This window comes from Muntiacus reevesi, chromosome 1 (genome assembly GCF_963930625.1).
Source record: "Muntiacus reevesi chromosome 1, mMunRee1.1, whole genome shotgun sequence".
NCBI lineage: Eukaryota > Metazoa > Chordata > Mammalia > Artiodactyla > Cervidae > Muntiacus > Muntiacus reevesi.
The window spans coordinates 58,295,226-58,319,669 of NC_089249.1; the positions used below are offsets into that span (position 1 = coordinate 58,295,226).

General features: G+C 54.6%; 1 protein-coding gene across 1 annotated transcript in view; it reads left to right on the plus strand.

Annotated features, from left to right (window-relative positions):
- PARVB (parvin beta) overlaps positions 1-24,444 on the plus strand; it is a 113,458-nt gene that overhangs the window by 33,711 nt on the left and 55,303 nt on the right. The window lies entirely within an intron of this gene.

Here is a 24,444-nt window from a genome sequence, read left to right on the forward strand (position 1 = left end):
GGCTGGTGTCCGCCCTCGTCCTCACGTGCTCAGGCCTCTGTGTCCCCATCGCCTCTCCTTCCCAGGCCACCAGTTGCAGGGCTTTAGGGCCCACCCACATGACCCCGTGTAACCTCGAGCTCTTTAAAGGCCCTCTCTCCACATTCGGTCATCTTCTGAGGTCCTGCGGATTAGGACTCCGGCAAATGGATTTTGGGGGAAACGCAGTTCACCCCTAACAGGCTCCTTCATCAGGGGCCCCAAATAGAGGAACCGTTAGACCATGACCAGCTTTGGGACTGTATCAGCCTTGGGTTCCTCGGTGTCTGGGGACCGGGGTCTTGACTCTGAATGACCCTTGGTTTGCACCAAGTCTGGGGGACCCTGTGCTGCTGCTGGCTCAGCCTGGGCTGGGGTGGGTCCCCCAGGCGGCCCTGTCCCGTGATCGCCCACCGCCCCAAAGCCCCTGCCGGCAGAGCGCCCGCCCCAGGCACCAGCGTCCCTGCTGGGCTCACACACTCCCCGCTTGAGCAAACCTGGGAATTGGGGGGTCAGTCAGGCCGCCTGTACAGCAAGCCTGCGTTTCCTTTTGGAGTTGGGGGATTACTTTCTTGTCCAGTTGCTCAGTCGTGTCCGACTCTTTGTGACCCGGTGGACTGCAGCACGCCCTTCCCTGTCCATCACCAACTCCCGGAGTTTACTCAAACTCATGTCCATTGAGTCGGTGATACTGTTTAACCATCTCACCCTCTCTCGCCCCCTTCTCTTCCTGCCTTCAATCTTTCCCAGCATCAGAGTTTTTTCCAGTGAGTCAGCTCTTCCCATCAGGTGGCCAAAGTATTAGAGCATCAGTTTCAGTATCAGTCCTTCCAATTAATATTCAGGGTTGATTTCCTTTAAGACTGACTGGTTTGATCTCCTTGCCATCCAAGGGACTCTCAAGAGTCTTCTCCAACATCACGGTTCGAAAGCATCATCATTCAGCCTTCTTCACAGTCCAACTCTCACATCCGTACGTGACTATTGGAAAAACCATAGCTTTGACTAGACGGACCTTTGTTGACAAAGTAAAGTCTCTGCTTTTTAATACGCTGTCTAGGTTTGTCACAGCTGTTCTTCCAAGGAGCAAGTGTCTTTTAATTTCATGGCTGCAGTCACCATCTGCAGTGATTTTGGAGCCCAAGAAAATAAAATCTGTCACTGTTTCCTCGTCTGTTTGACATGAAGTGATTCAACTGGATGCCATGATCTTAGTTCTTTGAATGTTGAGTTTTAAGCCCTCTTTTTCACTCTCCTCTTTCACCCTAATCAAGAGGCTCTTTAGTTCCTCTTCACTTTCTGCCATTAGAGTTGTATCATCTGCATATCTGAGGTTGCTGGTGTTTCTCCCAGCAATCTTGATTCCAGTTTTGACTTATCCAGTCTGGCATATGGCATGACGTACTCTGCATAGAAGTTAAATAAGCAGAGTGACAATATACAGCCTTGATGTACTTCACGTACTTGATGAATGGCGGGACTTCCCTGGTGGTTCAGTGGTTGAGACTCTGTATTTCCAATGTAGCGGATGTGGGTTCCATCCCTGGTTGGGGAACTAAGATCCCACATCTTGTGCAACCAAAAAAATTTTTTTTCTAAATAGAATAAATTAAAAAAAAGTGAGTAGTGCTTCCTACCAGAAACTATATACATTTATTTATTCTGCCACAACCCTGTGTAGTCGGTCATTGTCATCAGTCCCATTTTATGGATAAGGGAACCAGGCGCAGACAGATGACCCGCCACGGTCACCCAGCTGGTAGGTGACCGGTCCAGGCTGGAGGCTGGGCGGTGTGTCCCATGGCTAAATCGAGGAGGAGTTTGGGGCAAAGGCGGGCATGGTTCTGCTTCTGCATACCACCCCCCACCAACGCTAGCACCTTCCTCGGTCCCCCACCCTGAGAAGCCCATGCCACAGGAAGCAGTCTGCCAGTTTGAGCGGCCTCAGCTCCTGCTCCGGCTTTGTTTCTGGTATTTGATTTCTGTTGTCGTGGAAACAGGGTGACAAGTGTTCTCATTAGCGCCGGCCCTCGTGAGGCAGTCAGCGTCCAGGAGCAGCGCCGTGGGGCCCGTGGGCCTGTGATCTGCGTTCTGCTTGGCGTTGGGACAGGCACCCGGGCTGAGCCCCCTCGTGGACCCTCCCGTCCACCTGCCCAGCAGCCAGGCCGAGATCGAAGGCGTATCGGAGGCCAGAGTCTATTGTTGAGCTTTTTGCTGAGCCAGACACGTCTTAAGTCACACACAGGAATGGATACTCCCTTCCTTCCTTCTTCTTGTGGGTTTTTTTTTTTTTTTCCCTGGGGAGTAGTTTGCCTGCCCATGAAGCCGTTGACAGCAGAGATAGAAATAAGACTTTGTGGTTAGCAGGGTCCTATCGTGTGAAAACGGCTCCATCCTCCCGGCAGCTCCGTCCCCCGTGGCCTTCCTCAAAGTCGCCCGAAAGGGGCCTTTCCCTGGAGTTGCAAGTCATGTCAGCATCCTTGTTGGGGCCCCCGAGTGACCGCGGTGTGTGTCTCGCCTGTCTCCCCGCCGAGCCCCCGCCAGCCTCACGCTCGCCCGCACCTCTCACCCCTCCTCCGATCGCGCCTGCTTTGCCAGTGAGTGCTCCCTGTTTCCCTTTTTTCCCTTTAAATATTTTTTATTCACCAGGTCTTCATTCGTGCACGGGGCATCTTTGACCTTCCCTGTGGCATGTGGGATCTAGTTTCTCGAGCAGGGATCGAACCCGGGCCCCCTGCATTGGGAGAATGGAGTCTTAGCCACTGGACCCCCAGGGAAGTCCTGCTTCCTGTTTTCTTTCTCATCATTTTCAGCAGAAGCTATGCCCAGGCCAGCCTTCATTCCTTCTCTGCTTTATGGTGGAGGGTCATTTATCCCAGAGTGGACCCTGGGCTGGTTCTTCGACTTTCCCCAGGAAGGTGGTGAGGATGTGGTGTGAGGTCGGTGGGAACAGGGGCTTCTCGTATCCCCCCTTGGTCCAGATGGACCAGTGCCTGATTTGCAGAATGAAGCCTCTTAGGAAGTTTTCATAGCTCCAGTGGGCCCTGTGGGTCTTTGGGTCTTGATAGAGGGGTGGTGTTGGGAGCACTGTCGGGGACAAGTTGCAATTAAGAATTTTTAGGGCTCTTGAAGGTGATGGAGTTCTCTTTAATGATACGATGGATTTTCTCTTTCTCTTTTGATTCTGTCTTCTCTTTAAACTGGCGGTTTGGGGCCAGTATCTGGCTTCTCTTGTTGCCACTGGATGAGAGGTTCGATCTGCCTTTTCTTCAGAGGCAGCATCGGTGGAAGGGGCGGTCTGGGGGTGAGCCCAGCTCTGCCCTGATTAGCACTGGTCGCTGCAGTTGAAATGGGGGACATCGGTACGGCTGATGTGTGCCGAGATCTTTGGGGCCCGGAGCTAGCCCCATCTCTTAATGTGCTTCATCTCGTGCCGTCTGCAGAGCAGTTTCGTTTTACAGCGTAACTGAAGCCCAGAAAGGCTCACTAACCCACCCAAGGTCACACCGCAAATGGGAACAGGAGTCAGAAGTTTGGTTGGAGCTCTTAACCTTCGCTCGAGGCTTGAAGGCCGTCTCCCCGGGACCTTTTAGGGGACAGAGTGAGATGATGGTTATTCAAATACTCCTGGGCCACAGACACCAAGACGGTTCCCGCACATGCTTCTTCCCCGCTGATGGAATAAAGAACTCATATCTTCCCTGGCCTCTGCCTGGAGGGTCCTTAAAAAAAAGGTCATCGGTGTCCAGGTCTGCAGGTGACCAAGATACCCCTTCCCTCAAGGAGGTTGCAGATCAGTTTTAACATTAATCAATTAATTTATTTTTGGCTCTACTGGGTCTTCATTGTTGCGTGCGGGCTTTCTCTAGTTGCAGCGCGTGGGGCCTGCTATCTAGTTCCAGGGTGCGGGCTTCTCGTTGCGGTGGCTTCTCTTGCTATGGGGCACGGGCCAGGAGCTCTAGAGCTCAGGCTCACCAGTTGTGGTATGTGGGTTTGGTTGCCCCACAGCATGTAGGACCTTCTCAGATCAGGGATCCAACCTGTGTCCTTGGTGTTGACAGCTGTCTTGGGGTCAGAGGCCCAGGAGCATTTGAATAACTACCTTCTCACTGGACCGTGAGAGAAGCCTGCAGACAGATTTTTGCCTCGATCATTCACATAGGTGTGTTAGGATGATTCTAGGGGGGAATCCAGCCATTGAGGGAGGGGTTTAAGGAAGCTGAATGCAGGGAGGGTCCTAGTTCACTTTCTGAAGCCATTCTTCCAGGACAATAGTGAAAGTCACTCAGTCGTGTCTGACTCTTTGCGACCCCATGGACTATACAGTCCATGGAATTCTCCAGGCCAGAATACTGGAGTGGGTAGCCATTCCCTTCTCCAGGGGATCTTCCCAACCCAGGGATCGAACCCAGGTCTCCCGCATTGCAGGCAGATTCCTTAACAGCCAAGCCATCAGGGAAGCCCAGAAATACTGGAGTCGGTAGCCTATGCCTTCTGCCCAACCCAGGAATTGAACCAGGGTCTCCCGCATTGCAAGCAGATTCTTTACCAGTGGAGCCGCCAGGAAAGCCCTCGTTTTACTTGGACTTGATAATAAAAGCCGGAGCGTGACTGAGCCAGGCCAGGTGGCCCTTCCCGGGTGGGGCTGGGAGGGGACGGTTGCAGGGGGAGCAGACCCTGTCCCCGCCCTCCCGGGGCTGTGATGACTTTGTGTTTCTTGCCTTTTCTTCCCGCGGGGGGGTGGATTACTGAGTTTGCACCCTCCCTCCAGGGGAATCACAAGGTACACAGGCTCAGTCAAGGCTCTGAGAAGTCCTGCAGAAAAAAAAAGACTCCTGTTTAGCTCTGCTTCACCCAGTATTTCCTCCTCTTCCTTGACCCTAAATTCATACAAGACCTGTGAGCGTCCTTGTCTGCGGAACTCACTTGGGGAAATAATGATGGGGATCAGATAAACAGCGACCTTGCTCAGTAAATGCTGCTGGTTTCTAGTTTTTCTCGGGGTCTGTTGGACTTCAAAAAGCTGAAAGTGGTGCTGGAATGTTCTGTCTGTCTGAGAAAGGAACAATGGCTGATGCAAGGAGGAGGAGGTGGTCTGTTAAGTTTTCTGTTGGAAAAGGGGTCGGGTCCCCAGGCTCTGAAAGCTCGGGGACCTGGACCGAGAGCCCCCCTTGGTTGTGGCTCGGTGCCCCCACAGCCTGCTGGTCAGCAGCCCCGCTCGGTCTTTGCGCTCAGAGGACTTTCATGGAATAGCTCTCGTCACGGGTGTGTCGTCCTCCTTTCTGCTGATGAGGCTGACTATGAGGACACAGAGGTTATGCTGGCTCAAGTCAGCGAATGTGTATCTGTTCTGGCTGCTCAGCTGGTGGGACTGGCGGGCCAGATCCCAGCTCCGTTTCCTACTTCCCGTGGGACCTCGGCTTTAGCTTCCCCGTCGGCAAAGTGACAGTGACCGAGGCAGCCCACTTGCTCTGTCGAGGAGCCCTGCAGCTACCCCGCCTGCCCAGAGCAAGACCCGGGGGAGCCAGGCGGCTGCTGACTCTTCTGTGTCTCTGCCGACCTCTGCTCGGCCTCCCGCCTCTCCTCCCAGCTAAGTGCCTGCCTGCGGGATCCAAGATTGTTTAGACCTTCCTAAGATGTGTCTGCCATTTCCCCATGGCTGTTCCTTTGTGCTGAGGATGTCGTAGCTGGGTAGCTGGGTTCCACTAGGAATTTAGCTTCCTCGTTGGCCAGGTCACCTGCTTGCTGGGCTTCCGTTCCCTGGTCTGTAGTGGCCCCCCACCCCCCAGCTGACTGTCCCCCCGGAAGCCTGCGTGAGCTCATAGATGAGGGTGTGGGGCGGGCAGGCCCTCCTCGATAGAGTCAGACTTCCTTCCTCCTGGGTGCGGGCCATAGTCTCCATCCCCACCCTGCAGGCCTTTCTGGGTTGGGGGCACTTCAAGGTAGGCATGGGATAGGACAAGAGAAGGGAACTCGAGGGTGAAGAGCTGGCAGTTTGCTGAGTGGGATGTCAGAAGCATTCAGAAGCATTGCCTCTCTTCCTGGCTTGTTAGCCAGCCTCCTGCTATAGGACGACCCAGAGCTAAAGAACATGCTTCCCCTGCCTTCTGGGAACGTGGGGATGGAGACTGGCACCCTCTCTCTCTGCCTCATGGGCTGGGCTTCTTTAAACTTAGACTCCAAGGCTGCCTCCTCCAGGAAGCCTGCCTGGACTGCCCTTGTTCCCTCCTGGGTCCCCAGCATCTTTACAGACCTCCATTATTTATGTCTAGGACGCTGAGACCCTCTGCCTCTGGGCAGGGCCTCTGTCTGAGTCCTTGCCCAGCCCTCCTGGTGCCAGGCCTAACTTAAGGGCACGTCCACGAAGTGGTTGTCGGATGAGTGAATGAGCAGGTGCAGACAGAACCCAATTCCATCATGGTTACACTGGCAAACGTGCATAAAAATCCAGACTTCTTTTATTAAGGGGAGGAAATCTGCATTTAAAGGCAAGTCAATATTGTTGTTGTTATCATCAATTATTTTCCATTACCTGTTTTAGAACTCCTTTTTAATGGAATCATGCACTACAAGAAAAGTGAATTCATCTAGCCACCCCTGCTTTCCCCAGCCCCTGACTATCTGAGGTCCCAGAAACCAACGACACATAAAGGGGAAGAAGAGGTGAAGTGTGTCCCTCCCAACAGAAGTTGGTGTACATCTGGGGAAGTGGGACACGCCTTTACACTCGGGGTGCACTTGGGAACAGAAGCGTTCATTCCCCTCGAAGGCCTGGGAGCGGAGGGAACACCCCTCTGAGAGGGAGGAAGCAGGCAGACCCCAGCAGGCTGTGCCCTGGGACAGGCTCAGGGCCCGCTTCCCTTCCCTCCAGCCGCGCCCATGACCGTCCTGCATGTACTAGGTCGGCAAAACTCTCACAGCGTACTTTTTTTAAATTTACCGTCATAACCATTTTTATTTATTGATTTATTTTCGGCTCTTTGTTGGGCGCGCGTGGATTTTCTCTGTTTGTGGTCAGCAGGGGCTATTCTTGGCTGGGGAGCGCAGTCTCTAGGGCTCATGGGCTCAGTCGCTGCGGCTCGGAGACTCTGGAGGGCAGGCTCAGCAGACGTGACCCACGGGCTTGGTTGCCCCACGGCACCTTCTTCTCGGACCACGGATCGGACCCGTGACTCCTGCACTGGCGGGAGGATTCGTAACCACTGAGCCACCCGGGAAGTCCCCTCACAACGCACCAGCTGACCGTCCGCTGAGCGTTTTACACGTCTTCTCAAGAGTCCGCAACCCTGAGGGAGGGGAGCCGTGGTTAGGACACGTGTTTTACTCAGGATTCAGAGGGCTCCTGTTGAAGGCCTCCTGTGTGCCAGACCCTGAGCTGGGCTTCCAGAGTACAGACAGATGGCCCTGGACTCGGGGACTGTCTGTTCAAACTGGAGAGAGACAATTTGTTCTTTATGTTTAAAAATTTATTTCATCGAAGTTGTTGATAGTTGATTGACGATGTGTTAATTTCTGCTGGGCAGCAAAGAGATTCAGTTATACATACACATGAAAGTTTGCGTCTACCCTGCAAAAGTCACGGTCCACCCTCCCCAACCTCCCCTCCTCCTTGACAGCCACAATCTGTTCCCTATGTCTCTGAGCCTGTTTCTGTTTTACGGACAGGTTCGCTTGTGTTGTGCTTTGGATCCCACGCATGAGTGACGTCATGTGGTATTTGTCTTTCTCTGTCTGACTTACCTCACTTGGTGTGATACTCTGGGTCCATTGGTGTTGCTGCAGATGGCATTATTTCATTCATTTCCATGGCTGAGTAGTATTCCGTCGTACGCATGTGCCAAGCCTTTATCTGCTCATCTGTGGATGGACAGTCAGGGTGTTTTCGTGTCTTGGCTCCTGTGAACTTTGGGGTGCGTGTGTCCTTTTGAATTACAGTTTTGTCTGGATATATTTGCCCAGGAGACTGGATCATAGGGAAACTCTGTTTCTGGTTTTTTGAGGAATCTCCACACTGTTCTTCATAGTGGCCTTCATAGTGGCTCCGATTTACATTCCCACCAGCAGTGTAGGAGGGTTCCTGAGACAGACTGTTTACTAAAACATAAACTAACAACAGTGTGATGGCTTTGAGTCGGGAGTGAAGTGGACTGCTGTGCTGGTCCCTCCGGGGACTCTGGAGTGGGCGTCCAGGGAGGGCTTCCAGAAGTCTAAGAAGGGGCCGGTCATCTAGAGCTGGGGCCAGGCTTCCGGCAGATGAGCTGAAGGAAGCCTGGCCGCCTTAGGACAGGCTCTAGTTTGGAGCTCCACGGTCCGTTCTGTGGACCTGACTGAGCCAGACCAGCAGAAGAAGGTCCCTTAGCGCTGTGACTCTGGGCTCGGGCCAGCGGAGCCTCCGGGCAGCAGCTGTCCAGGCCGCTCAGGATGTTGGCTCACACTTGGCCGGTCCGCCTGTCCTTGCCTGCCCCCAGCTGTCCAGAGTGCTCACCCTGCCAGAGCCTGTGGCTTCCTTGGGGAGGGAGGGTGCCCGGTTGCCAGGGCAACCAGAGTTGGGAGGCCAGGGCCTTGGGCTACTTGCAAGTAGCCGGCTGAGCTGCCTGCAGCCCCAGGGAGCAAGGAGCAGGGCAGGCAGATCCTGGCCTATGGCGCAGAACGGTGAGGACCCCTGCTAGCTCCTTGCCCCTTAGCAAGGAAGGGGGTGTGGGATGGGGGAGCATCCCTCACTGCCCGGTCCCCCTGCCTCCCAGCTGCCCGCTCTGACCCCCGGCCGGGCTGCTAAGGGTGTTTGGGGGCTCCCTGGGGGCTGGAGGGTCTGGGGTCCGGGACCCTGCCCAGCCTTGGTCCTGAGGCTGAAGGATGCCCACGCTTGTCCTTAGATGCTGACTCCCTGTGGGTGCCGCACGGCCGTGCAGTGCCCGGCCCCCTCGCCTGTCCAGCCTCTGCGTTCCCGAGTCGGCCCCAGCAGGGTTTCCCCGCCTCAGCACCCCGCACGTTTTGCCCTGGATGACCCCTCACGGGGATGGGGGTGTCCCAGCACCATCCTTGGCCCCTACGCACCAGACGCCAGCATGACCTCCTATCTCCACGTGTCACAGCCTCGAGTGTGTCCAGGCAGGGCGCTTGAAAGCGGGGGGCTGTCGTGCAGAGAGCTGAATAGCGGGAGCACTGGATTGGAGTCCCAGGCTCCGACTCTGGGTCCCGGCCCCATGCCCTACAAGCCTTGTTTGCGTCCTCACTTCAGGGGCGACACTGTGTCAAACAAACTTGGCTGGGGGGCTCTCCTTCCTTCCAGAGAAGCCCTCACTTAGGGTCGTGTCCCCATTTCCCCTGATGGGAAAGCTGACACCTTGGAGAATTTAAGTTGCTCAAGGTCACACACCCAGATGGGTAGTTTGCCCGGATCCTCACACCTGATTGAGTCCTTGTCCTCTTCCTCCCTACCCATCCCCACCTGCTGCCTCTTTCTCTGGTCTGTTCTCATGCTGGGAGGAGCAAGGGAGGTACCTGGATGCAGCAGAGGGCAGTTGACTTCCTGTGACGAGCATCCTTTTCTCCATTGGCTTGCGAATGTGCTCTGGATGCGGGTGTACCGAAGATGGTACAGGAGACATAAGAGACTCAGGTTTGATCCCTGGGTTGGGAAGATCCTCTGGGCCTGGGTCCAGAGGCCTGGCGACGACTCTGACATCTGGGCTGGTGTTTGCTATTTTCAGTGATGTGAAAGATGACCTGAAGAAAGAGCTAGCACACTCTGCCAGTGTCTGAAAATGGTCTGAAGGCCTGGTGGACCCGATTCCTGGAAGGATGGAGGCAGGAGGGAGAAGCTGGGTGCTCTGGGGGGACAGAGAGGATACACAAAGGTCCGGGGCAGGGAGGGGTTCTGGGGCACAGCTGTGGCCGAAAAGGTCCAGCAATTAGCACATCCCTGGCTGCTCCAGGCGGGAGGAGGAGAGCGGTGGGCGGTCTGACACCACCCCTCACCACCACTCGGCTTTCGCCCGAGGCTGCTGGGCTGAGAAGGCGCTGGTGGGGAAGCGACTTCGGATCTCACTGGTGTGAGTCACCCCTGCTCTTCTTGCACCTGAGTGAGTACGCACTAGCGCATTCGCCATCAGGCAGCCAGCCTCCTCCACCTCACTGTCACGTGAGCCACACGTGGGGGACAGCTGTGGTTTCGTCCGCAGCGTTGACCCGATGCCTTCTTCGTGCTTCTGTTTGCTCTGTTCCGGTGGCCGGGGTTGTGACCCGTTCAAGTAACTGTTGTGTCTTTGGAGCCTGGCCAGGTGCCTCACACAGAGCAGGTGCTCGGGAAGGCATGTGCAGCGGGAGGGTGTCCTGGGCCCTTCTGCAATGACTTGGAGTGGCTGGGTCTCCTCAGGTCTGCATGAGTGTCCCACGGTTGCTGTGATGAATCGCCACGGATCAGGCAGCTTAAGGCAGCACAGACTTAATATCTGAGAGCTCTGGGGGTCGTAAGTCCTAAGGTCAGGGTGCCTGCTGGGCTGAATCCCTTCTGGAGGCTCCAGGGGAGAATCCTTTTCCAGCTTCTAGAGGCGTGCATGGTCCTTGGCTCGTGGCCCCTTCCTCCATCTCCAAAGCCAGCGCCCCTGCATCTTCCAGTCTCTCTCTGCATTGTCATGTTGCTTTTTTCTCGCTCGGCTCCACCTGTGTTTCTCTTATAAGGACCTTTGTGATGACACTGGGCTCACCCAGATAATCCAGGATCATCTCCCACCGCAAGATCTTTCACTTGATAACACGGACAAAGTCACTTTTATTGGTAAGGTCGCTGTTTCCAGGGATTAGGACGTGGACCTCCTTGCGGGGGGAAGGAGACCTTATTCATCCTACCATGCTTGTTGATGTTCAGTCTCTAGGTCGTGTCCGGCTCCTTGCACCCCCATGGATTGCAGCACACCAGGCTTCCTTGTCCTTCCCTGTCTCCCAGAGTTTGCTCAGACTCCTGTGACATTGAATGAGTGATTCTGTCCAACCATCTCATCCGCCGTTGCCCCCTTCTCCTGCCCTCAGTCTTGCGCAGAAAATAGCTCCTACGAGCTCCAAAAAGAAACTGGAAAGGGAGGCTGGAGTCCTGAAACCTTCGTTCATTCATGAATTCACCATTCACTCACCAAGTGTAACTGATGCTTCCTCTGGGCTGGGCCCTGTGCAGGGAGCTGGGAGACCCACAGGCCTTCCGTCTGCCCTGAAGGACACGGACCCAGTAGCACAGACGCACGTGTGCTTTGAGTGTGTTAACACTGGAAAGGAAAGGAAGGGAGCAGATCAGGGTGGTGGGGTCGGGGGTAGGGACCTGGCTTGGTCCGGGCTGGCAGGGTGGGCATCTCCACATGCCTGTAGCGCCCCGCTTTGCTCTTCTGGGGCTTTCCCGCTGAAGGCCTGACCTGGGAACCCCAGGGAATCCTCAAGGCTCTTGTACTTTGTCACCTTCAGAGTGGCAGCCATTCCAGGCGGGGCCGCCAGCCGCAGAGGTGCGTGGCTTCGAGCACCCCCAGAGCTGGCCACCTTTGGAAGGCGTGCCTCTGCCCGGCGGCGGGTTCTCAGCGGGGCCGGGCTCCCGGCTGCAGGCGGACGCGAGCCGCCAGAGGGCGCCGTGCCTCCTGTGTTTGCCGCCCGCGTCCCAAGCTGCTTCCCCAGGAGCGTTGGTTCCAGCGGCAGGTGCAGAGAGAGTCCGTTCTTTTTCTTAAAATGACTTAATGGTTTAATCTTCTCATTTTCTCAGCAGAGCACACTTTGGTCTTGCCTGGGTACGATGGGACATTAACGATCTGACTAATTAATATGAGTTCCGAGGCTCGGGGACCAGCCCAACTTGCTTCACCAGTTTTATTTTCCCCACCATCTCTTTTTTCTCTTACGAAGCACATTTCTCTCTGAGTGTGTTAACCTCATCGGGCTGGTCCCGCTGAGGTTTCATGGCATCTCCAAGTGGGTGGGACACATCTCCAAGGGGCCGAGACTGTGGCCGATAAACGCAAAGGGAAATGGCCATTAGACTTTTTTTTTAATTGAAATATAGTTGATTTGGGCTTCCCAGATGGCGTTAGTAGTAAAGAACCTGCCTGCCAATGCCAGAGACATAAGAGACTTGGGTTCGATCCCTGGGTTGGGAAGATCCCCTGGAGGAGGGCATGGCAACCCACTCCAGGATTCTTGCCTAGAGAATCCCATGGACAGAGGAGGCTGGCAGGCTATGGTCCACGGGGTCTCAAAGAGTCAGACATGACTGAAGCGACTCAGCACGCACGCACATAGTTGATTCACAATATGATGTTACCTTCAGGTCATTTGCACCAACATGGACGGACTAGAGATTATCATACTAAGTGAAGCAAGTCAGAGACGAATATCATGTGATATCACTTCTATGTGAAGTCTGAAACAATGAGACAAATGAGCTTATCTACAAAACAGACTCACAGACCCGGAAAACAAACTCATGGTTACCAAAGCGGTGGGGAGGGATAAACTCGGAGTGTGGGATTACCAGATGCGTACCACTACATATAAAACATGTGCCTTTTTTGGGTAACTGAGTTTTTCTGGAGTTTCACCCCTTTGCGTCCTCCTTCTGCTTTTTCTAGACTCTGTCTCCTTTATCGTTAATTAATGACAGATTTTCATGATCGGTGATTGATAATTGCTTTCAGCTACTCACTTAGAACCAGCGCGGCTGATTGGTGGAAACGTGACAGATGGGCCGTCCCCAGATTAAGAGAACAGAGCGTGCACTTGCCAGGATTTGCCATCAGGTTAGGACAAATGCGACCAGGATGCCGTGACTGTCAGGGACTTGAGCCAAGGGGGCTGAGAAAACAGGAGGCAAAGCGGGATGGCCCCCTTGGCGGTCCGGGCAGGCTGGCTTCAGGAGTATGGTCCAGGTGTTCGTCAGAGGGGTGGGGCGATGCACACGATTCCCCGGGGGCTCCAGGAGAGCCTGCTAGCTGATGGTCGCCCTCGGGGTTCGCGGGGAGACCGGTGCCCTCTGCATCCCCAGACAGGCATGTCACCTGACCAGGCCCGCTCGGTCCCCCCGCCTCTGGCACGTGACTGCGTTTTAATGTCACTCCCAGTCAGATAAGCAATGCTTTCGAGCCTGCTGGGGGCTCCGAGCTTCCTGCTCCGTGTCACGTGTTGATCACTGATCACGGGTCCTTTGGGTGGCATCTGGCCCCAGCTCTGTGCTGGCTGACTTCCGGAGGCTCTTCACATTTTGCACTTTTCAGAACGGGTGTGGGGGGCTCGGGTCCGGCTGAGTGGCTGGCCCCGTCCGGCTGCCACCCTGGTGTTTTCTGTAGAGTTGCAGTTTTGTTCTAATTCAGCCTAATTAGTGTCTGCTTGAAATGCTCAGCGACCTGAGAGGTGGTGGTGGTGATGCCTGAGCGGGGCTTGCAGGATCTTCGAGGTGAGACGTGCCTGGTATGTGGTGAGGGGGATGGATCAACGTCTGGGTTCTTTAAGAACTGGTGACCCGGGGGTATGTGGCCCCTTGTCATCCTGAATGCTAATTAAAGAGACTGTTTCACACCTCGACGCTGGCAGATAACTCGGGCTTTACGAGGTCTGCTCTGATTCTGCTCCTTTAGGGGATCTCCTCTGTGTGCGGGGCCCCCCTCTGGGGGCACAAGGATGGTTGGACTTGGCCCTGCCTTCTGGGAGCTCATACCCAAACAGTGGGACATCGGCATGTCCACTCGACTGGTAAACTCGGGAGCCCAGGGCTGCGTGACCTTGAGCTGGCGTGTGCCTGGCGCACCCTCAGACTTGTCGAGCGGGTGAATCTGTAGGATGCTCAGCATTCCTGGCTACCCAGCACAGGTGCAGGTAAGGGGATGAGGATGGGAGAGACCCAGCATTTACCACGTGGCTGCTGCTGGACGCACCTCCTCATTAAATTAGTGGTCACGACGACAGGTCTGGTTCTAACCCCTCTGCAGAGGAGAGACAGTGAAAGGCGGAAGGACTTAAACCCAAGGTCATGGAATGTTGTGTGATGTTTCTCCAAATTCTCCCCTCTTTCTGCTACTCTGTCTGCACCAGCACGACCCTAGGTCAGGGTTTGGAGGAGGAACGGGTGCCTCTGAGCAGGGCCACAGAAGAAGGGGTGTTTGCAGTGGGCTTTGCAGCCGGGCTCAGCCACTGGACACAGTGCTCCTGTGGGGGGCAGGGTGCTGCCTGGCAAAGGCTGGGAGGGGTGACCACACCTGGCCCTGAGCTCTAAGGGGTGAGAGTGGGATGGCGTGGTCAGGGGTTTGGCTTTTGTGTTGGGAGCGGTGGAGAACCAGGGCAGTCTGTGGGCAGGGGAGTGACTCCGTGGGCCTGCATTTGAGGCCGACATCTGGAGACACGGGCGGGGGTGGTGGGTGGATTGGAGCGGGGAGAGACCAGGAGCAGACATCCGCAGACCCGTCCCCTGGCCGGCCGGCCACAGACCGAGCCCATCTCAGGTTCCTGGGGGATTCTTTCGACAATAAATTGATACTTTTGGAGAAGGGCCTTGAATCAGTTGACCCACTTGCTTTCTGTCTGAAAAACCAATCAAGTCATCACTGGTCCCTAAAGGATCAGCCATCCTTGTATGAGCAAGAAGCTCAGGTCTCCTCCTGTGTCCTGGTTTCTGCTCACTCGGTGGTTAATACGGTAAACCTTATGTTGAAGGCTCACCTAGAAGTCTTTCTTCCTGTTCTCCTTCTCACAGACAATTCGTTTTTTTTCTGTGGCTCTCACAGTTTTTTGATCACGCAGGTCTCAGGGGAGGAAAAGGACTGCTTTTGGGTGGAGGGAGTCATCTGTGAGAGCTCCAGCCTTTTCTGTGTTTGTACCTGAGCAGCCTTTGGTGTTGGGAAAACCTGGGGTCCCGGAACTGGGGGGAGCGCTTCCTTCCTGGTGGCCCCGCTTGGGATGTGAAAGCAGGTGGCCGGTGGGAGTGCGCTTTAGCGGCTGAGGTCTGGGAGTGTTGCCCCAGAGGCAGCCTGTCCAAGTAAGTCCCTAATTGCAGAGCAAATTCCTTCCTCTTGGGTCCTCACCCTCCACGCTGCCGCATCGCAGTAATTGGGTTCTTGGTGACCCACGACTGTCGGGCTAATGTAAGCCTTAATGGAAACGCTCTTTTTCCACCCAATTAAGTGGCTGGAGGTGGAATGCTTTGCAAAACAGCCAGTTCCCAGTTCTTCTGACTTTGTGTCTCTTACCTACATTCTCTATCCGGCTCCATTTTGCTGCGTAAACGCACTGACAGTCATTATTTATTCTGTGAATGTTTATCAGATGCTTGTCGTGTGCTGGCTTTTGAACAGTGCCTGGCCAGTCCTCGGTGGGGCAGGGCGATGGACACGCCACGATTTCCTGTCGGGGGTAATGCTTGGAAGCTGTCACGTGCGCTGAGAGCTGAGGCAACCCAGAGGAGGCACCCTAACTCTGCCCACGGGGTGTGGGGTATGGAGAATGCTTCCCTGAAGAATCTGGGGGCCCAGGTGGAGTTGGCTGGGCATTTCTGGTGTTGAGACAGCTGGAGCAAAGGAATGACCTCATTGGGAGGTGAGGAAGCATGAGAACTGCATCTGCCCGTTGACAGGGGTTGGGGTACATTCATCAGGAGTCTTTGGGTACCACTCTCAGGGGTTTGGGTTTTACCATGGAGCTGGTGGGAGCTCTGGGCTGCCCTTCATCAGGGAGTGACACCCAGACAGTCTGCAAATGACAGAGAACTCAAAGCGAATTAAGAATAAATGGAACTCACTTGTGCATTTGATAGAAAGGCCTTGAGGTCGCCAGCCTCAGGTAAGGTTTGATCCAGCAGACAGATGGCATGACTCAACTCTGTTCCCTTAGCTCTGCGGACCCAGTGCCTTCACTGCCAGTTTCTGAGTGGTGGTAAGACGACGGGGGCAGCTTCCACCTACATCCTCTCTAGGTCAAGGCCAAGGTGAAAGAGTGCCTGTCACTCTGCATTCCTAGGGAAGCCTCCTGCAGCTGTTGGCTCTCACTGGGCCAGTCCCCTCCCTGACTGTGTTCTGGGGAGTGCAGCCTGCCCCAGGCTGAGGTCTAGAATGCCTGAGTCCTGTTTGACCAGAAGACAGGTGCGTGGTTGCTGGAGAGGAGAAAAAGTGGAGTGCAGACGGTCACCTGCAGAAGGGGAGAGGCTGCCCTGGGGCGGGAGGAGGCCAGGAGAGGGTCTGCGGGAGGCTGACCGGCCATCCTGGTGAGGGGTCCCCGGTTGCCCCAAAGGCAGGACCCGAGATGCCGCTGCTGCAGAGGCTGGTTCTGGGTCCCACGTCTTGGTCGCCGCTTCTTTCTTCTGTGCTCTCGCCCGCACGCTGGGGCCTTTCGCGTGCAGTCTTGGTCCTAGAATCAGCTCCACGGGCACCCTCACCTCCTCTGGTAGGCCTCTGGTCGCCTTCTCTGTAGAACTTCTGTCACTCCTTTGAGTCCCTGCTATAGAGCATCTGTTTGCCGTCTCTTCTTTTAGCTTTAATTTCCACGAGTACCACGTGAACCCCGTCACGGCAGAGCCTCCCTAGCCTCCTCCTATCCTTCTGTCACGGTCCTCTCACAGGGGATGCTATTCTTATGTTGGCGCGCATCCTTTTGTTCCTTTTTCTATGAATTAATTGTGTACAATAGAAATATATAGCTTTGAGTTTTCTTTTTCACAAAAGAATTTTTGAGGTTTTTTTCTTTTCTTTTTTTTAGCTGTGCCATGGAGCATGCAGGATCTTGGTTTCCCCAACCAAGGATGGAACCTGTGTCCTCTGCAGTGGAAGCCCGGAGTCCTAACCACTGGACCGCCAGGGAATTCTCAGTTTTGAGTTTTCTGATTCTGTATTTTGCGTAAATATCACGCTGTCGTATTTTGGAACCTGCTTTTTAAAAGTCAGCACCATCACAGTACTTCCCTCGTGGTTCAGCGGTTAAGACTTCACATTCCACTGCAGGAGGCAGGGGGCACGGGTTCAATCCCTAATCGGGGTGCGAAGATCCCACGTGCCTGTGGCCAAAAAAACAAAACATAAAACAGAAGCAGTATTGCAGCAAATTTAATGAAGACTTTAAAAAATGGTCCACATTAAAAAAAAAAAAAGAAAGCCAAACTCAACACCATCTTATGCATTGCATTTAATTGTCCATTTGTTCCTCGAGAGTCTTCTCTGTGCCAGCGGCTGAGCCAGGCTGTCAGGCGGAGGCGGCCAGGACACACCCTCGCACGTGTTTGCGCCCGCACCAGCCTCCCCCCAGGACCAGGGCCGGCCCCGTTGGCCCCGAGCGATCGTTAGCTCGGCCACTGTAAAACCAGAGGGTGGCTGAACAGGACCACGCTTCAGCTGCGGGCTCTTGCTGTGGGGTCAGCTATGCCTGTTGACCTCCTCCAGGCTTTGCCTTATTGAAACGCTCACATATTTCTTTTCGCCTCTCAACTTATTTCATCTCGAGAAATGACATGGAACCTTGTGCCGCAGCAGAGAAAACCCCATCGATCAGGCTGTTCAGGCTGAGTAATCCTCATGGTTCAGGCAGCAGTCACGGCGCTTTCTTATTCCCATGGTCTTGTCAGATGCTCATCCTGCGCTGAGGAATTATGGCGGGTTAAACGTACATAAATACTCCGAGCTCATTATGTCGGGCTGGCATCGCCAAGACGGGGGCCAGCATGTCTTCCTCAGTAAAAACAAACCAGATCTGCCACTTGAAAGGTTAAGAGGCTCTTGCCGCGTGGATGGCTGAAAGCCTCTTTCCCTGTCTGGGTCGGGAAAGGCAGCGGCCGTCTCTGGGACTGTTAGCGCTTCCCACCTTTTACCCTGGACAGCAAGCAGGCATCCATCTGTCGCAATCCTGAGAATCCTGGAGCTGGAGCCTGGAGTCTTGACTTCCCGGGAAGGGTGGGGCCTCCCAAATCAAGGCCTTAACGAGGATGCTACACCGGAAGTAGCTCATCCACTTGAATTGTGACCATCTGGCCGTTTGATCACCTTGTCTTTGGCGATCAGGCAGGGCTGCTGAGTTTGTGTTCCCCTGCCAGCGGTCGAGTCTGTGGGCATCATCGTGCTTGTTGAGGTCTTATTTGGGCCCTATGGTCTCTCCACTGAGCTGTGAGCTCTTCACGTGGAATACAACTTCATTTATTTTTAGAAGAGCTACTCTGTTAGGAAGACCTTCATGGCTGATAAATTTAGTTATTCTGATAAACTGTGTAACTTCTGTGAAGAAGCAGTCCCTCTGAGTGCAGAGAGGTGGTGGAGAGTCATAGAAAGCTCTGCCTTCCCTGGGGAAGCATGTGTGGGTGCTAAGTCACACACATCAGTCATGCCTGACTCTTTTGCGACCCCGTGGACACAGAGCTTTATTTAACAGAGATTTTATTGGGTCCTTCTAACACATACAGAGTTAACCCTGACTCTCCCTCCCCAGCCTAGGGGGGTGGTGTGGGAGGACAGGGGTCTGGGTGGGGTGGCAAGAGCAGGGGTCTGGGGAGGTGGAATGGGAGGGATGGGGGTCTGGGGTGGGGTGAGGTGAGGTGGGAGGGACAGGAGTCTGGTGGGTGGAGTGGCAGGGGCAGAGATCTGGGGTCCATGGACTCACGTGGGAACATTCCCTCCTTTATCCTTCTTTGTCTTTCCTGGCAACTCTGAGGACTATTCCGTTTCCTCGCGTAGGATCCGTCATAACTGCAAGTGGGCACGTCTTGAAATGGTCTGGTTAAGTGCCCCAAATTGAGACAGCTTTCCTGCCATTTCCAAGTTCTCCTTTTAGCTGGAGGTGGGCACGCGGCTGCTTTGGTTGGGGTTTTCTTTTTGATCTTGGTTCAGACGGCCCGCTGGAAACTCTCCCTCTGTCCTTTTGTTCTCCGAGAAAACCAGGACGTGGGTATATATGGTGTAAAAGCCCTCACCGGTGGCAGACGTGTCTGCCGTGTTGAAATGACACACTTAGAGAAACGTTCCAGGATGGAGTTGTCAGCACTTCAGTCTCGGGCTGCGACTCGCCCACCGTGGGGTCTTTGCATCTTCGCTGAACCCCCAGCAGGTCAGCCCCCAGGGAGAGTCCTGCACCCTGTCTTTCCAGGGGGTGAGTCATGCTCCCCACTCCCGCTCCAGTGCCCCTCATGGAGCAAGAAGCCTTTTTGTCTTCAGATCTGTGTTTTCCCTTGAGGGTAACCTTGCTCTTTAAAAGCAGCCTGCTTTCAAAGTTGTGTTTTCTTAATAATGTCAAAAGGGAAAAGGAAAAAAAAAAACCTGCCTAAAAGCCTTTTTTGGAGGGGAGAGAGCCTGGGCATAAATAAATATGTAAGTGGAAACCTGTAGGAAGAAAATTTTTAAAAAATCAAGGATGGAACCTTTGCGCTCAGCCTGGGGTGTAAGTGGCAGGCCCTTTGTGAGACGTTTGAGGTTTTAGTTTTTGATTCTCTTTCCTCCTTTTCATGCATTTGTCATTCCAATCAGGAGAGGTGGTGTGTTTTTTAAACCTTGCCTGGCCTCTGGGTGGAGTGATCGAAGGAGAACGGGGTTTGGAAACACGTGTGCCTCCCTCTCTTTGGCAGAAGCTGGAAGCTAGCGCTTACTGAGCGCTTGCCGCACGACATTGTTCTGCATGGTCATTATCTTCTCCGTCTCTCTTTGGGGGTGTGACAGGCCCCATTTCACAGATGGAAACTGAGGCATGGAGCAGTTACACAGCCTCTTAGTGGCTCAGCTGGGATCTGAAAGAACAGACTGGCTCCCAGGTTCTAAGCCCCTCATTGTGCAGCTTCTCAAATATAAAGACCTACTATGTGCAGGAGCCGAGCCATCACTGGTGTGGGCAGATGGTCCAGGAAACAGGTGGTTACAGGGCTGGCTATGGGATGCGAACTGGGCAGAGGGGAGCCTGGAATGGGCAAGGGGCATCCAGGAGGGCTTCCTGGAAGAGGCAGCCAGCAAGCTGAGGCCTGAAGGTGGACAGGATGGAGCTGGGCAGAGTGAGTGAAGACCAGGTAGAAATGAGTTCAGTCCTGCCTGCAGGGCTCATGGCTGGTGTATATCAGATGCCTTCATATCTGACAGACACTGGCCCAGTGAGGACCAAGCCAGGGCCAGCCACTCCCTCACAGACATGTTGGGAGATTAGATGAGTGGAAGGCATGGAAGGTGCCCGGTACACAGTAGGTGCTCAGAAAATGCTGGTGGCCCTCTCCCACTGACAGGCAGGAGTGTGGGCTGGACATTTACTGCGAACTGGGATTGCAAATCGGTGGCCCCTGTCTGGGCCACAGAGTTTGAATTACTTGCTTGCATTTATAAATTGGGAGATTCTACCCCAAACCCTCAATTTCCAGCTTTATTTTGAAAGCTCTTGGTTTTGGCGACGGTGGTCTGCGTAGCCCACTCTGCACCCCCGGGCTGGGGGAGGTGTGGCTGTCCCCACAGGGGCACCGGCGCGGTCAGGGCCGCTCCCAGCCTCCGGCCCTCCTGGCTCTTCCCCGGCCCTGTGCCGCCCGTGGGGCCCACAGCGCGGAGTGTCACTGCGGGAAGGTGAACCTTGGTGAACTGGGAATGCACTGCCTGTTGGGTTTAGGGTGGATAAGGGCAGACCCTTAGCGCAACAGTGAGTCCCTGGCCCTGGGACTTTGGACCTCAGACCCTTTGAACGCCCACACACTCCGTGCACACCACAGGCCAGCGGATCTATCTCCGTGACGCAAGATCACGCAAGATTTCCAGTCTTTGAAGTGTTTGACTTTCTGACAAATGGACCAGTGCTTTCAAAGCCAACACATTCCTGAGATTAGCAGAAAGCCACTGACCTGGCATTGATGCTTTTGAACTGTGGTGTTGGAGAAGACTCTTGAGAGTCCCTTGAACTTGAAGGAGACCTAACAGGCTCATCCTAAAGGAGATCAGTCCTGAATATTCATTGGAAGGACTGACACTGAAGCTGAAACTCCCATACTTTGACCACCTGATGCAAAGAACTAACTCATTGGAAAAGACCCTGATGCTGGGAAAGATTGAAGGCGGGAGGAGAAGGGGACGACAGAGGATGAAATGGTTGGATGGCACCACTGACTCAATGGACATGAATCTGAGTAAATTCCAAGAGTTGGTGATGGACAGGGAGGCCTGGCGTGCTGCAGTCCATGGGGTCGCAAAGAGTCGGATACGACTGAGTGACTGAACTAAACTGAACTGACCTCGCAGAGTGGGGGCCTCGGGGAAAAGCTGTGGTTCAAGGGGCTCCTCCCTTCTTTCCAGGCACCAGACTGACCCTCAGAAGACAGTCATCAGATTTGGACTGAAGCCTTCTTGGTGAAGGGGCTGTGTCCCCCAGGGTTCCCAGGCCATGAACACTAGCAGAGTCCCGAAGAACCCTGCTGTGTTTCAGCATGGATGTGGCCTCCACATAGGGCTTCCAGAATCCCTTCTCTGATCTGTCATCCATGGGCTTTGCATGTAGTACCAAAGTCCCTTTTGGAGGTTCTTGCCATCTTTCAAGGCCAAGTTTAGATACTGCTTCCTCCAGGAAGCCTTCCCTGGTTCTCCTTGGGATGAACTCATTCCTCAGAAGTCCCTGTGAGGCAGATACCTCTGCCACCCCATGTTCCAGACGGGGAAACCGAGGCTGGGCAAGGTGAAGGGGCTTGTTGGAGGCCACACGCCCTCAGAGGGCACGGTGAGATCTGACCCAGGGCTCGGTGGTCACAGGCTGTAGTTGCGTTCCTTGGGGCTTTATGCTTCACAGGCCTGTGGAATGTGCGTTGGCCCTGAGTTCTGGGCGGGTCTTTGTGAGCATTTCTCATCCATTAAAGCCGCCAGATCCCGAGCCCTGTTTAGTGTTATCTTTGATGTTCAAGGGCGGTGTGAAAATTTCTGTTTTCATGTGACCCAGTTTCTCTGCTTTGAAAATGCCATTCCCGCGCCCTCCCCCCTCCACGCCTCCTTGTTTCTGAGATCAGGCAGCAGGACTTCTGGAAGCATCTCTTTATCTCTGCACCCCCCTACCCCCACCGCCCACCGGTTGCTCTGGCCCAGGTCCAGCATCCAGGTGAGTGGATGACCTGAGAGGCAGCTCTGGGGCTTCTGGGAGGAGCTGTGGGCTCATTGTAAGGACTCAGCTGCGTGGCTCACCTGTGACTTGAAGCCCGCCTGTAGAGCCCTCTGCTTATATGACATCAGGGTCTTCTGTTCTTCCTCCTCGGAGAAGAGAACCATCGTAGATGGACTTGACCGGGAGGGACCTCTCTGTTCTCTTTGGTGACGTCGGCCCAGGGGACGAGTACAGGGCGCCGGCCACTGCCACGTCCCCTTGCCCACCTCTTGTGTATGCAAGGACTTTTGTGAAAAACCTTTTCCACCTTCCCTTTTCTGCCTTGGAAAGCTCTTTGCTGGTTCGAAAACTCTGTAATTAGTTCTGCAGGGAAAGTAATTGCTGAAACTTGCTCTGTTTTCTCAGCGGGTCTGAGTGACCAGTTGGGGATCTTTGGAATGGGCAGCCGGGGAGGTGTGTGTGTGTGTCTCAAAACTCGTGTTTTGCTTGTGAAGGTGTTTCCCATGTGTCTGCTTCTTGCACAGAGTTTGGCCGAGGATGCAGGGATAAAAAGATGGCTGTCTGCTCCTAGGATGTGGGGCGGGGGCAGAGGAGAGACTGATGCCTCCAGCTGCAGGGCGTTGGCCTTCCAGATTAGACTGTTGTTGGGAGGGGCCCACTTTTTCTTCTCTCTCCTTTTAAATTGTGGTAACATACACATAGCATGCAATTTACCCTTTTAACCCTTTTTAAGCATAGAGTTCAGTGGGATTGGGTACGTCCGCATTGCTGTGTAGTCTGGTCACCGCATCCACCTCCAGACGTCTTCCATCTGCCCAAAGTGAAGCCTTGTCCCCCGAGCCCCCTGACTGCCCATTACTGCCCTGTGTCCCAGCCCCGGACGCCCAGCATTCTACTCCCCGTCACTCTGAATCTGACTCTCAGGCCCTCGTGTCTGTGCAGTCATACAGGACTTGCCATCCCGTGTCTGGATTATTTTACCTGGTACAATGTCTTCCTGGTTCCGTGGTAGCGTGTGTCTGAATCCCTTTCCTTCTTGTGGGTGGATAACGTTCGGTTGTGTGTTTGGACCACATTGGTGTGTCTGTTCATCTGTCGGGGGACACGTGGGCCGTTTCCACCTTTTGGCTGTGAACCGTCGTGTAAACCGTTTCTGCTGTAGACTGTGGGTGTGCGGGAGAGCCTCCCCACCGCCCCGTGGCTTTTCAGCTTTGTATCAGGGTCTTCCTGACGTTGGAAGCCGGCGTCCTGGGCCCCACTGCCATCGTCCTCCTGCGGGGCAGAGGCGGCTTTGTCCCCAGAGCTGGGTCTGTGGCTGAGTCCAGGGAGCCCGCTGCGTGCCGGCTCCACCCTCAGGATCTGACGTTCATCATTGCATTCGGTCCTTGCGGGGGTCCTGACGTTTGAGAAGACAGGCAGAGAGGTTCCCAGACAGGCCTGCCTGACCCGAGGCCATCGTGCCTGTCGCCTGGCTTCTCTGTCCCCCTGCCCCTTCAGGTCCCAGAATTGGAGATGTTCAGGGTGACCTCCATATTGAATGAGGAAGTAGGTTTCCACCTCTAAGGCCGTTTCATTACAGAGGAAAAGGCCTTGAAACTAACGCAATATTGTAGATCAGTGACTATTAAAAAGAAATACATAAAATGGAGTAGAAGGCCTGGGCCCTCGTCCTCGAGATCACCGAGGGAGAGGCTGGTTGTGTGCTCCATGGTCGGGGACTGTTGCCCGGCGGTTCTCAGCCAAGGGCTGGAAAGGGCAGATCCCAGGCGCCCTGAACCCACTGACCCGGGGCTGAGGGCTGGAGCCTGGCGTCGGCCGCAGTTGGGGCTGGTGGAAGAAACGCAGTGTTGAAGGGTGAGGCTGTGAGCCTCCCGGTGTTGGGGCAGCAAGGGATCTTCTCTGCTCCATGGGTGGAGGCCGCCCCAATCACCGCGTAGCCAGCCCTGTGGTCCTTGCGAAGGTTCGGGAGACGCCAGGCCTCTGGATCCAGTTCGTTAGACTCTGCCGCGTGTTCCACTGCTCCTGACCCTGTGTATCGCCGGGCATCAGGCCAGCAGGATTCTGTCCCGTGAAGGTGGCCACGGACAGTGGCACCACCTCTGACTCTGGGCTTGCCTGTGTACCTACCGGGAGGGTCTTCACGCCCGGAGTCCACGACTGTCCGAGTCGGGGAAGGGACCCTGCCTTCTCAGACCCTGTCACTGCAATCCAAGCTGTGTCCACCCCAGCAGCCTTGGGCAAGATCTGGAAGCATCCAGAAGCTTCCGTGACTTAGTCATGTGTTCCGAAGAGTGGTGAGAACAGCCTGGCAGGGCTTGGCCGGGAACTGGGCACTCTCCGGCGTGGGCGAGGAGTTGTAGAATGTATTCTTGGTTCGGGGCATTTTTCCTC